The following is a 12,794-nucleotide window of genomic DNA, read 5'->3' as shown; positions in this document are numbered from 1 at the left end:
CTTTCAAAATTATTACCCTTAACAGAGGAGGCCTCCACAAAGCAAGGGCTGGACAACGGTATCAATTTAATTTCATTAATATCAAATATTAAATTTTCCCCTGTAAATAAAATTCCGACACATTCTCTCGTTCGAATTTTATTGGTCATAAATTGATAAAATTAAGTAACTTTACAAGACAAAAGCTAATAACACAAGAATGGATATATAAATAACTATATAAGACAAGATTAAAAATGGGGTGAAATGACCTAGGTAGGAGAGAGAAATGACCTACCGTGAAATGGTGGGAGGGAGAAATAACCTGGGAGAGAAAATTTTTTAGAGAGAAATGACCTGACACCCACACATATATCCCTTTTTCCCATGGATATCACTCTTGAACTTTTTTTTTTCATATTCCACTGCTGTGGTGTTACAATGAATGTGATTTGCCATTAAGCGGTTGACAGAATATTTTTTAAAAAGGATGTTCAATATGGACATTCCTTTTCAGAATGTTTCGGAGCATTCTCTTTAATATATTGTAAACTCAGCATTCAACAAGACGCTAAGATATGGAATGCTAAAATTCTCCTGACTTCTAGTAGTTTTTCATTTTAGACTATTCATTGACAATATTAGCTTTATAATACATGTAATAAAACAGACTAAAAAGAAAATAAATTCGAAGAGGATATGTAAATGATAATTGCTATCAGATGAATTCCTACAAATATTTGATTCTTAAGTAATTAAGGGATTCCATTGAAAAATGCCCTGTATTCTCATTTCTGTAGCTGTGTGTATTTTGTTGTATGGTTCTTGTCTAAGAGATTGTTGGTATGAGTATAGAGCAGCCTGGAGGTTCCCTGTCACCTGTTGACAAATCCCCAGAATCTGCCACGATATGTCTCTGAGTTCTAACGGTATAATATCATAGTGAACTAGGGTCTGTAGATCATTTAGAGCTGTTTGTGCTCTCATTGTGTCTACATGTTTGTAGCACAAGATCTCTAGCAAGTATAACAGTATCAATGGTGGGAAATATAATGAAGACCCCTCGTACTGAAGAGCAGACTGTTGTTCTGGTATCAGTTCACCGATGTAACGGATTACTTTGTTAAGTCTTATAATCCCTGCTACAGTCTGTCTGATCTTTGTAGACCAGGACTGTCCCCCTCCAGCCTCAGTATACATCTCTGTATCTACATGTGACCTATATATCACATATGGCTGTGCTAACTTGACCTTGATCATCTCTATAATAGATAAAGCTTCCATGTAGCTAAGTGTCTTGTAATAATATATAGCTATATACAATATATCAGTAATAAAACCAAACTTGGCTGTTAATTTCAGCATGTGACAGGAAATTTTGTCAGCTCTATACCTCAATTTGTTTTTAGGTGTGTAAGTTTCCATGTGTAATATAAAAGCAATTTTATTAAGGACATCAGCTGTATGTTTCTGTAGCATCATGGCTTGATACTGTGTCAGGAACGGCGAACCTGTCAACTGTTCTATTACATGTAGATACTTCATACAGCATTGTGTGTTCACTTTCTATAGTGTACTGTAAAAGTGTTGTATTTCACTATATAGGTTTTTATCAAACTCAGTCTCAGAAATCAGAGTATGTTCATCTGTACAGATGGAGAGTCTGGGGTTATGTAGAATTTGTAGGACATTTATAATATAATATCTAATGGGGGGACTGTGTAGCAGGAATGTTAAACCCTTCTCATATAGCCCATACAGTCTAATAAATAGTTGATGTTGTTTGTCGCCATAAATTTTACTCAGAAACATGTTGTTATCTGGAATGAAAAAGTTAGGACAGACCCCCTCATACACCCATTTGAGAATGAGTTTAAAACAGACCCAGAAACACCCCAGGATATTTTGTGGACACCAGTGAGGCATTGCATTTTGTTGAATCACCCAGAAAACTGCGGTCTTCATGTGATAGGAACACAGTACTTTATCATTATCACTAAGTCCATTGTTAATTATTTCTGTTAAAAACAATTTAAGTAAGCCGTAAGTTAAGAATTGACAGTGGTTCATTGCATGCACAAGTTTTTGTTCTGCCATGGAGAAAGAAATTCTCCATTCATGGTCTTCATGTCTTCCTAGCTTATGTCCTATTGGTACAAAGTGACATCCATTTTTTACTATATCTTCAACAACATGAGGTTGGGGCCATGAGTAACATCTGTCTATCCATGAGGAGGCAGACCGAGGCCAAAATTCACAAACAAAACAGTGGGCTTGATCACATTCTGTTTGTCCAATTGCACTACTGGCACAGGGTCCGTGTTGAGTGGAGTTTAGTGATGATAAAGAGCACACAATCTCTCTGTACTTAGAACTAGATATATAATGTCTGTCATTCATTCTAACACAATATCTCTGAATATCTCTATACATGCTAGGTGACAGTAAATATAACAAAGTGAATCCTGGTGGACTATCAGAACAGTCACATAGGATCAGTGTTTGTTTGTGTGTGTTGTAATACTAAGACTGAGATAATTCCCAGATTACACGGTGTTTATTTGGCCACCCCATAAAGTCTACATCTGATCCTTCCAGTCTGAATCCTTCTCTGAAACTTCCACTCACCATCACACTGTAACTTGTTGTCACTTGATTTCGCACCATATCCCAGATGTCAATCACATCTCTCCTCATAGCCACCAGTTGTGAGGTCCCCAATTTACGACACAGTCCCACAAACACTGATTCTGATATGTGTTGTATGGTATTCGTACTGAAAATGATTAAAGTGGAGTTTATATTCTTGTATAATGAATGTTTCACTTTGGTAAATCTATAATATAATTATCATAATTGATAACCTTATTAAGAAGATGGGTGGATAAGGTGGGCAGAATGCCTATAGCGCAGCAGATAAGAAGTGAAAATTTTAATTTCAATTATATCCAAATTTTATTTCATATTTCATCTAATATTATAGTATACTTAATGTAAAATCTCTATAATTTACAAAAATCTCACTAAGACTGAAAATATTTGCCTATGAAAAAGCATACACAGACTTAAAGAAACAAAAACAATCATTTTTTCATACTTTAAAAAAAAATTTCAATATGAGTGGGTCTTCGCTCCATTTTTTTTTAAAGATTAAATCCTAAAAGTTTGCGAGAAAATAAATATTTTTTGGTTGACAAAAAGAATGGAGTGAGACCCACTGTACCTTAAAAGTACACTTTATGACAAAACATTCACATCTTTCAAATAAATACTTCAAGTCCATTAAGTCAAGGGTTATAACACAAAAATGATTTAGAAGCCCCTAATCATCATGAGGCATACACCATAGTGGTTAGCGCGTTAGTCTCAAAACAGTATGATACTTCAGTATTTTATTGCTGGTGTTCGAATCCCACATACGTACCATCTGATATTTTCATAAATTAAATTTCTTAATATTTGATGCTATAGGCATATTGCCCGCCTTATCCCCCATCTTCTTATTGTGTTTTATTAAAACTATTTGTAGGCATTGTATATTTTTTCTTAATATTTTTTTGTTACATTCATAAATCATAAAAAATTAAAAACATTCCTCAACTTAATCGATCATTAATTTTCAACTTACTATGAATCAATCATTTTTCTTTGAAAATATTTAAACTTTATCATGCATTTTTTATAAACAAAATAGTGAGATATATAAATGAAAATGTGTCATTAAATCAATGATGTTTATGAATGTATCAGATGTTTATAATGTATACAGTGGTGAAAAAATGTTAGAACTATAAACTTTACTGTCATTAAATTACACTGAATCAGATGATCTAAACATTATCCTGTCATTAAAACTTACATTTTTGAGCTTCTAATGGAGTCCATTTTGAATTGTATAGTTTCATGTGCTATAAATAGTCTAGAAAAATTCCAATAAATCTACTTTCATTTTATAGAAATTGATATTATCTGTGCCTTTCGGATTACTATTAAAAATGATTTCATTGAAGGAATAAAAAGCCTTAAATCAGTAAACAAAGATATCAAACATGATTGAAAAATGGACAGTTTCGTCTATGGTGTACATTCTGTATAACAACTAGTTATTTCATTATTGCATGAGTAAATAAGTTTTGAGAAATAGAACAAAACAACATTTTATTTGCAATAATCTGTATGATTTGTTTAATGATAAAAATTATTTAAACTGTTGTATGTTGAAAATCATAATGATATTTTTTGGTCATAATTACTCTAATGAAAAATAAATATTTAGATTAGTAAGGTTATTTACGAAAGAGTTACAATTTAAATGCTAAAACATCATGACTTCATTGAACTATAGCTCAATAAGATACTCACTGACCCCCCCCCCCCCCCCCCCCCCCCCCCCCCCAATTTTTTTTATCCATCTCTGAGTTATCTAAAATGAATTCTTTTCGTAAAATATACTATCAAAAAAATCTTTGATATAGATAATTTCATGAGTGACATACCTTGAGACTTACCAAGTTTTGACAAAAACCTCGTAATTACTATATAATGAATACTTTTTAGCTCAGCTTGACAAAATCAGCATTGGTCTACCAAATAAAGGTTTAGGAGCAGGTCCATTCCCAAGAAGCTATTTGTCCTACCCGGACAAAACTTGTATAGATGATGGATCTAGGAATGGACACAACCAGACTTGCTCTGGATCTGACCTACATTTTTAGCTCACCTGAGCCAAAGGCTGAAGTGAGCTTTTCTGATCATAATTTGTCCGTTGTCCGTCGTCGTCGTCGTCGTCGTCGTAAACTTTTCACATTTTCGACTACTTCTCAAGAACCACTGGGCCAATTTCAACCAAACTTGCTACAAAACATCCTTGGGTAAAGGGGATTCTAGTTTGTTCAAATGAAGGGCCAGGCCTTCATTCAAGGGGAGATAATTGGGAATTAATGAAAATTTGGTGGTATCGTATCAAAATCTTCTTCTCAATAACCGCTGTGCCAGGAAAGATGAAACTTATGGGGAAACATCCTCAGGTAGTGTAGATTAAAGTTTGTTCAAATCATGACCCCCGGGGGTAGGGCGGGGCCAAAATGGCCGACCAAAGTTTTACATAGAAATATATTGGAAAATTCTTTAAAAATCTTTTTCTCCAGAATAGCAAAGCCATGTTTGATCATATTTTTTATGGAAACATCCTCAGGCAGTGTAGATTCAAGTTTGTTCAAATCATGACCCCCTGGGGTAGGGCTGGGACAAAAATGGCCGACCAAAGTTTTACATAGAAATATATAGGAAAATTCTTTAAAAATCTGTTGGTACAAAACTCTGATTGATTATGATACAAATGATTGACACATATGAGACAATAGATATCCCATAAACTCTTTTAATTGTGACCAATTGATGTTCACTATTCTCCTAATTTACGTCATTTCTAATTATGAAGTGGACCTATCAGAAATATCAAATTTATGTAAGTTGTTGATTGGTTGTTAGAGATTTACTGAGAATATCGAAGAACCAGTAAGAACTGTTTGATATCCTTTTGTTGATTGGTAGTTAGAGAAGTTAGAGTATTGTTGGAAAATATTACCAATCAGAATTGTTAAATATCCTCTTTTTGATTGGTAGTGAGATGTTTTATTGAGAATATCTAACCAATCAGAACCGTTTCATATGTACGAAATGATGTCACAAACATGACGTAAATTTCAGTTTTTTATGAATTCTACAGAAAAATGTACATATTTCGCAATATTCTGAGTAAAAGTCATCGAGCGCATGTGTGTTCAGGCTCAATATTTTGATATAATATGTAGAATGATAATATCAATGAAATAAGTAAATATTGTTCCTGAACAAACTTGCGCTCTTTAAATTTTTAAGCTAATATTGTTGAAATTTTGTCCATTTTGTCCTCTTTCTGAAAAAGGATATTAAATCGGACTAGTTTGTGACGTCATAAAAACAAAAATTGTGAATAAACTACTTTGAAACAATATAAACAACATCGTCTATTTTTACATCAAATACCAATCCTCAGTTTTTCTGCCAAAATCTACTCTGCTCTGTTTTTTGCCAAAAATGATATCAACAAGTATTTGAATTGAAAAGAGCATTTATTACAAATGCCAATGAAATATACAGCAGTATTGTTTGATATTAAATATATGTTACACCTGTCACAATGAAAAATTAAAAACAACGAAAAAGGTACATACATTAAAAAATGAAATGCATATCTTAAATTAGCCCTAATTAATATAGAACAACAATGCATATAGAACTCTAAGTATGTACACAATAAAAACACACATGACTCAAATGGCAAAAAAGATGGGACTTGATAAAAAAAAACATGCCCATAATAATATGTTTTGTGAATTTATATTTCTCAAACAATTTATCATGTTTATTGAATTCAGCACATTTTAGGAAGTTTTCAAATTGGACTTTGGGGGGGGGGGGGGGGGGGGGGAAATATATGCAATATACCGCATATAGTTCTTTCATAACTATATGACGTCTATAAGAGTAAATAACTTAATTTTAGTTGTAACACGTCTTTTGATTGGTCAAACGGTTTTATCCATTTTGTATAACATAACTTGCCTACGTCACAATGAGTTACGTCAAAAACGTATTATAATCCGCTTGACGTTAATATTTAAAATATGCTTTATTTGATGCCTTCCTATCCGAAGGAAAGAATGGAAATCTTGTCTTATTGTCCATATTGAAATAAAATTATAAGAAATGAAGCTTATTTCAACTTATGTTTTCCGATATAACAAAACTTGGGGCAGTTTAGGCTTTTTAATAAACCGCTTCGGGGTATATAAAGCGTAAACTGCCCCAAGTTATGTTATATTGGATAACATAAGTAAAAAAGTTAAAATAAGCTTCATTCCTTAAATAATATAGCAGAGTCCGCGTAACTATTGAATCATCCTCGTATAATAGAAATAATAAAAAACATAAATAATGTGTATGATACTTTTTAATAATTAATTTCAGAATAATGCCAGCTCTATCAGATACTTTAGTAAAGAAGCCAATAAAAACGGAAGGGTTGCGAATCTTTATTATTTATGTCATTAGTAAGTGATTTCAACATACAAAACTCAACTTTATTTAAGACCGGAATGTTTTTAAGTGCTGCTCTGTAAATTCATGCTTTCTCTTTATCTTAAAATATGTTTCTGATAAATAAGTCTGGCATGATTGAATCATTCCAACGATGGATACGTCCCTCTTTATGTAAGAATAACATCTAAAATCTAAACAATCATCAATTAGTCTAAATTTTCACTGAAAACAAAATCAAAACTACAACACGTTTTTGGAGCATACTCCAAATTTTAAAGAATTGCTTTTTATCGGGTTCTCATTTTTCATGCCTTTTTTTCTCTCAAAAATACATATCATAACACTCATTACATTAAGTATTATCAGTAAGTGTGTTTCGTAGTCAGAAAAACACCATCAGCTATTAAAAAAAACTTCATAATCATTAATATTTTCTTGGCATCGGTGCATTTAAGGTCATCAGGTTCATCACATCGACTGGATCAGGCTTTGGTTCTGCATTATTATTTGAAAAAAAAAATAATGTCACTGATGATCTTACTTCTAATAGTGTTTATTCACCATGTTTTGAAATTTATACGTATGTTACATAAAGGGAAATTAACTTTAATGCAACGTCTTACAAATACTGTAAACAGTATGAGTAAGGACAAGGGCCACAGGAAGAGGGAAGTTTGTATAAATAAAAATATTGAAAAAAATTTTCCATGCAGGCGTCGCACTGTCTCACTTTTATATATATATATATATATATATATATATATATATATATATATATATATATATATATATATATATATATATATATATATATATATATATATATATATATATATATATATATTTATAAAGTGCGTGATTTTTAAAAATTAAAATATAATGTATTAAAATACGATTTGATGTGATTTTACTCAAAATATCAGCCTCAAGAATCAATATGCTGCACAATGCCAGTAATTTAAAAGGAAATTGTATTACTATCACTCCTTTTCCTCCATTTTATGTTTGTAGTTAAAAGCAGCTTGTAGAAATATTCCAGTGCTTTTTCTGATCTTTTTGCATGTTTTAAAATCAAAATTGTTATAATTTTAAGAATCCCTACACTTTATAGACTAATTTGAGGATGTCATTATTCCCTAACAAAATTTAACTATAGTTTACTATAGGTAACTATAGTGAAAACTTTGACACTTTGATTTACTATGAAACTTTGCTCTAGAACTTTTTTGAAGATTTAAAGCCTTAACATATCTTAAATTACATACTAATGATGTACTTTTTTGATAAAATATGTAAATATACAAGGAATACTTAAATCAATTCCAGAAAAGTATTTGTAGGAAGTTTAAAAAATAAAATATATTTATCTGAAATTCATAGTAAAAATACTTTGATTTACTAAAGTGAAAACTTTGATTAACTATAGTAAACTATAGTTACCTATAGTAAACTTAATTAACTATAGTTAACTAAAGTACTTTTTTATTAGGGTTATTATTGCATTTTACTCTCATCGAACAGAGATGAGTGTAAATCATACAACAATGTTTTACTTGATTGATTGTATATATTGTTTAACGTCCCTCTTGAGAATTTTTCACTCATATGGAGACGTCACCGTATGCCGGTGAAGGGCTTTAAGTTTAGACCTATACTCGGCACTCATGGCCATTGAGCAGTGAGGATTCTTTATCGTGCCAGCGCCTACCGTGACACGGGACCTACGTTTTTAAGGTCATATCCGAAAGACCCGTGACTTTCACTTCTAGTGCCGATAGCTTGGCGAAGGAACAGTCACTACCTTTGTTTACGTCTTAGGTATGACGCGGCGCCGCGAACGAGAATCGAACCCGGGCCTCCCGATCACGAAGCGACTAGGCTACCGTGACCGGTATGTTTTACTTGATATAAAGCCTCAGGAGCAAACCCCTTTTAGCATAATGATTACTCTATAAGTGAAGTGTGCTCAGCCTGATTAGATCCAGAATCTGCAAGAAATAGCAGGAAGCACTGTATTCAATTGATCGATACATCCATCTTTTACAAATAAATCAAGCCAATTTCAAGGTTTTGTGAATCAGCTGACATGATGTTGTTCTGTTTCATTTATATATGAACACAGATTCTTGCCTTTTTTATGTACACTACAAACATCATGCAGTGACCATTCTATTTTAATTCATAGACTGAATCTATTGAATATCAGATAACCATGGCAGCTGGTTTGGTGAAGATGTACATTGACATTGAGAGACTGGTAATTTTTTGAGTTTTATTCATTAATAGTCAGATTCATAATTTAAATAACAAGGGTTACAGTTAGCGCAAACACAAAAGTAAGAGAGATATGCACTTGTTTAAAATTGCATGATACATTTGGGCCCTGTAGTTTACTTTTTAGCTTAAATGTGCTTAAGGCTCAAATGAGCTTTATTTGTTTTCTGCCATCGTTGTGTCGTCATACGTTTTTTTAACATCTTTATTCTCCATCTACAGACTCATTTGACCATTTTCAACAAAACTTGGCACAAGGTATTCTTCTGTAAAGGAGATTAAATTTTGTTTTAAAAAAGGGTGCCACCCATTTCCAAGGGGAAGAGGATAAAAAAACAGTAAACTAGTATTGGGTGGGATAATTTAAAATTCAATTCTTAACAACAATTAAGAAACTCAAAACAGTTTTATACCCCTAAGTGGATATCACTCAAAGTCTTGGTGTGAATATTTTTTTCATATCCCACTGCTGGGACGTCACAATGGGATTTTCTGTTGAGTGGTTGTAAAATATTTTTTTTTGTTTTCAACGTGTTCAATACAGAACATACTCACATTCGGAATGTTTCTTAACAAAGAAAATATGGTATCAGAAGAAATTTATGTAAATGATATACTCTTTCAGGCGAGTTTACAAAGGTCTGACGTTTAAATAATTGAGGGATTCCATTGACAAATTCCCTGTATTCTCATTTTTGTAGCCGTGCGTATTTTGTGGTATGGTTCTTGTCTGAGAGATTGTTGGTATGAGTAAAGAGCAGCATGGAGGTTCCCTGTCACCTGTTGACAGATCCCTAGAATCTGCCACGATATGTCTCTGTAATTTAAATCTATAATCTGTCCCTCATCATATTGAACTAGGGTCTGTAGATCATCTAGAACTGTTTGCGTTTTCATTATATCTACATGTAGGTAGCACAAGATCTCTAGCATGTATAACAGTATAAAGGGTGGGAAAGTTAATGCACACGTCTTGTTCTGTAGACTAGCCTGTTGTTCTGGTATCAATTCACTGATGTAATGTATTCTATCGTCGAGAGTAATATGCCATGCTACAGCCTGTCTCATTTTTGTAGACCAGGACTGCCCCCCTACAGCTTCAGTGTATATTTCTGTATCTTCATTTGACCTATACAACACATATGGCTGTGCTAACTTGACCTTGATCATCTCTATAATAGATAAAGCGTTCATGTATCTAAGTGTCTTGTAATAATACATGGCTATATACTGCATGTCAGTAATAAAACCAAACCTGGCTACTAATTTTAGCATGTGGCAGGAGATTTTGTCAGTTCTATACCTCAGTTTGTTTCAAACATGTTAGTTTCCATGTGTAATGTAAAAGCAGTTTTACAAAAGACAAGAGATGCAATTTTTTGTAACATTATGACTTGAAACTGTGTCAGCAAGGGTAATTCTATCATCTGTTTTATTGTATGTAGATATCTCATACAACTTTGTACGTTAGAATTGAAGTAAACTGCCTCATTTCTTGCTATTTCATTATATAGGAATCTATCAAACCAAGCCTTAGAAATTAGAGTTTGTTCATCAGTACAGATGGAGATTCTGGGATTTTGAAGGACATTTATAATATGAGACCTAATGGAGGGACTGTGTAGCAGGCATGTTAAACCCTTCTCATACAACCCATACAGTCTCGTAATTAAATGGTGTTGTTTGTCTCCATGCATTTTACTCAGAAACATGTTGTTTTCTGGAATGAAAAAGTTAGGACAGACCCCCTCATACACCCATTTGAGAATGAGTTTAAAACAAACCCAGAATCCACCAAGAAGATTTTGTGGACACCAGTGAGGTATTGTATTTTGTTGAATCGCCCAGAAAACTGCTGTCTTCGTGTGATAGGAACACAGTAATTTATCATCATCATTTAGTCCTTTGTTAATTATTTCTGTGAAGAACAGTTTAAGCAAGCCGTAAGTTAAGAATTGACAGTGGTTCATTGAATTAATAAGTCTTTGTTCTGCCAAAGAAAAAGAAATTCTCCATTCATGGTCTTCATGATTTCCAAGCTTGTGTCCGATTGCAACAAAGTGACATCCACTTTGTACTATATCACCAACAACATCAGGCTGGGGCCATGAGTGACATCTGTCTATCCATGAGGAAGCAGATGGAGGCCAAAAGTCACAAACAAAACAAAAGGCATGGTCATATTCTAGCATTCCAAATGTCCCATTGGAACAAGGTCCATGAAGAATGTAGTTGGATGATGTTGGACACATTATATGCCTCAATTTCGAACTAGATATATAATATCTGTTATACATTGTTACACAAACGCTCCGAAGGAATCTGTCCATGCTTGGTGACAGTAAATATAACAAAGTAAATCCTGGTGGACTATCAGAATAATCACAGAGGAACAGTGTTTGTCTGTGTGTGTTATAATACTGAGACTGAGATAATTCCCAGATCACACGCTGATTCTTTGGCCAGATCATAGAGTCTAGATCTGATTCTTTCAGTCTGAAACCTTCTCCTTGACTTCCACTCAACATCACACAGAATCCATCAATTGTCGTTTTGTTTTCTACCATATCATTGATGCCCATCATATCTCTTCTCATGGCCACTACTTTTGAGGTCCCCACTTTTAGGCACAGTCCCAAAAACACTGACTCTGATATACGTTGTATGGCTGACCTGGAAATAATTATACAAATATGGACTCAATGTAGGTCAATATGCATTTATAATGACCCAAGGTGACAGATATTGACCGAAGATACATGGAGTATATCGACCTCGGGCTAGCGCCCTCGGTCGATATACTCCATGTATCTAAGGTCAATATCTGTCATCCTGGGTCATTATAAATGCATATTGACAGTGCATTTAGTCCTTATTTATTATATTATATGAATAATATTTTCCCATATTTATTAATATCACATCCAATTCTATTCGAATTGGAGGCTTTTATCGAAGAAAGTGTTAATTTCCCATATTACAAAATCCATAGATCCGCCTATAATCCCTATAATCAATTAGAGTTATTCCCCCTGAGTCAACTTCCGTTAATCCTTTTTCATTCACAGATTATATGAATGAGGTTGGTGCAATTTTAAAGGATAATTTTTTGCAAATTTAGATATTTAGAAAAATAGTTAATGGGTATAATACATATGGATGTTTTTGTTATCTATTTGGTAGTTGTTTGCTGCAATCAATTTAGGAGTATTTATTCATGATTTCCCGATGATCCTTGATTTTATAATGATAATTTTTTCTAGCGTCTGTTGTGGCCATTTTGTATTAGCCGACCACGTTGTATCTATATAAGTTTTCATTAAAACAGATTATATGATGTAAGTATGTGATAAGATATAATGATTATTAAGTCAATTATCTTGATCGTTAGGATTTATATCATATTGCTTTGGCTTAATTAAATTTTCTTTGTTTTATAAATTGATCCGACACGTTTC

General features: G+C 33.0%; 2 pseudogenes; both read right to left on the bottom strand.

Moving 5' to 3' along the window:
- Nucleotides 1-692: 692 nt before the first annotated feature.
- LOC134264877 (uncharacterized) lies at nt 693-3,864 on the bottom strand (annotated as a pseudogene).
- A 6,120-nt stretch (nt 3,865-9,984) lies between these two features.
- Nucleotides 9,985-12,009, bottom strand: LOC134264876 (uncharacterized; annotated as a pseudogene).
- Between the last annotated feature and the right edge of the window lie 785 nt (nt 12,010-12,794).

Source organism: Saccostrea cucullata, unplaced genomic scaffold, assembly GCF_032062105.1.
Source record: "Saccostrea cucullata isolate Sc308-1 unplaced genomic scaffold, CSIRO_AGI_Scuc_v1 ctg11034, whole genome shotgun sequence".
Lineage (NCBI taxonomy): Eukaryota > Metazoa > Mollusca > Bivalvia > Ostreida > Ostreidae > Saccostrea > Saccostrea cuccullata.
This window is presented reverse-complemented; position numbering and strand designations above follow the sequence as displayed.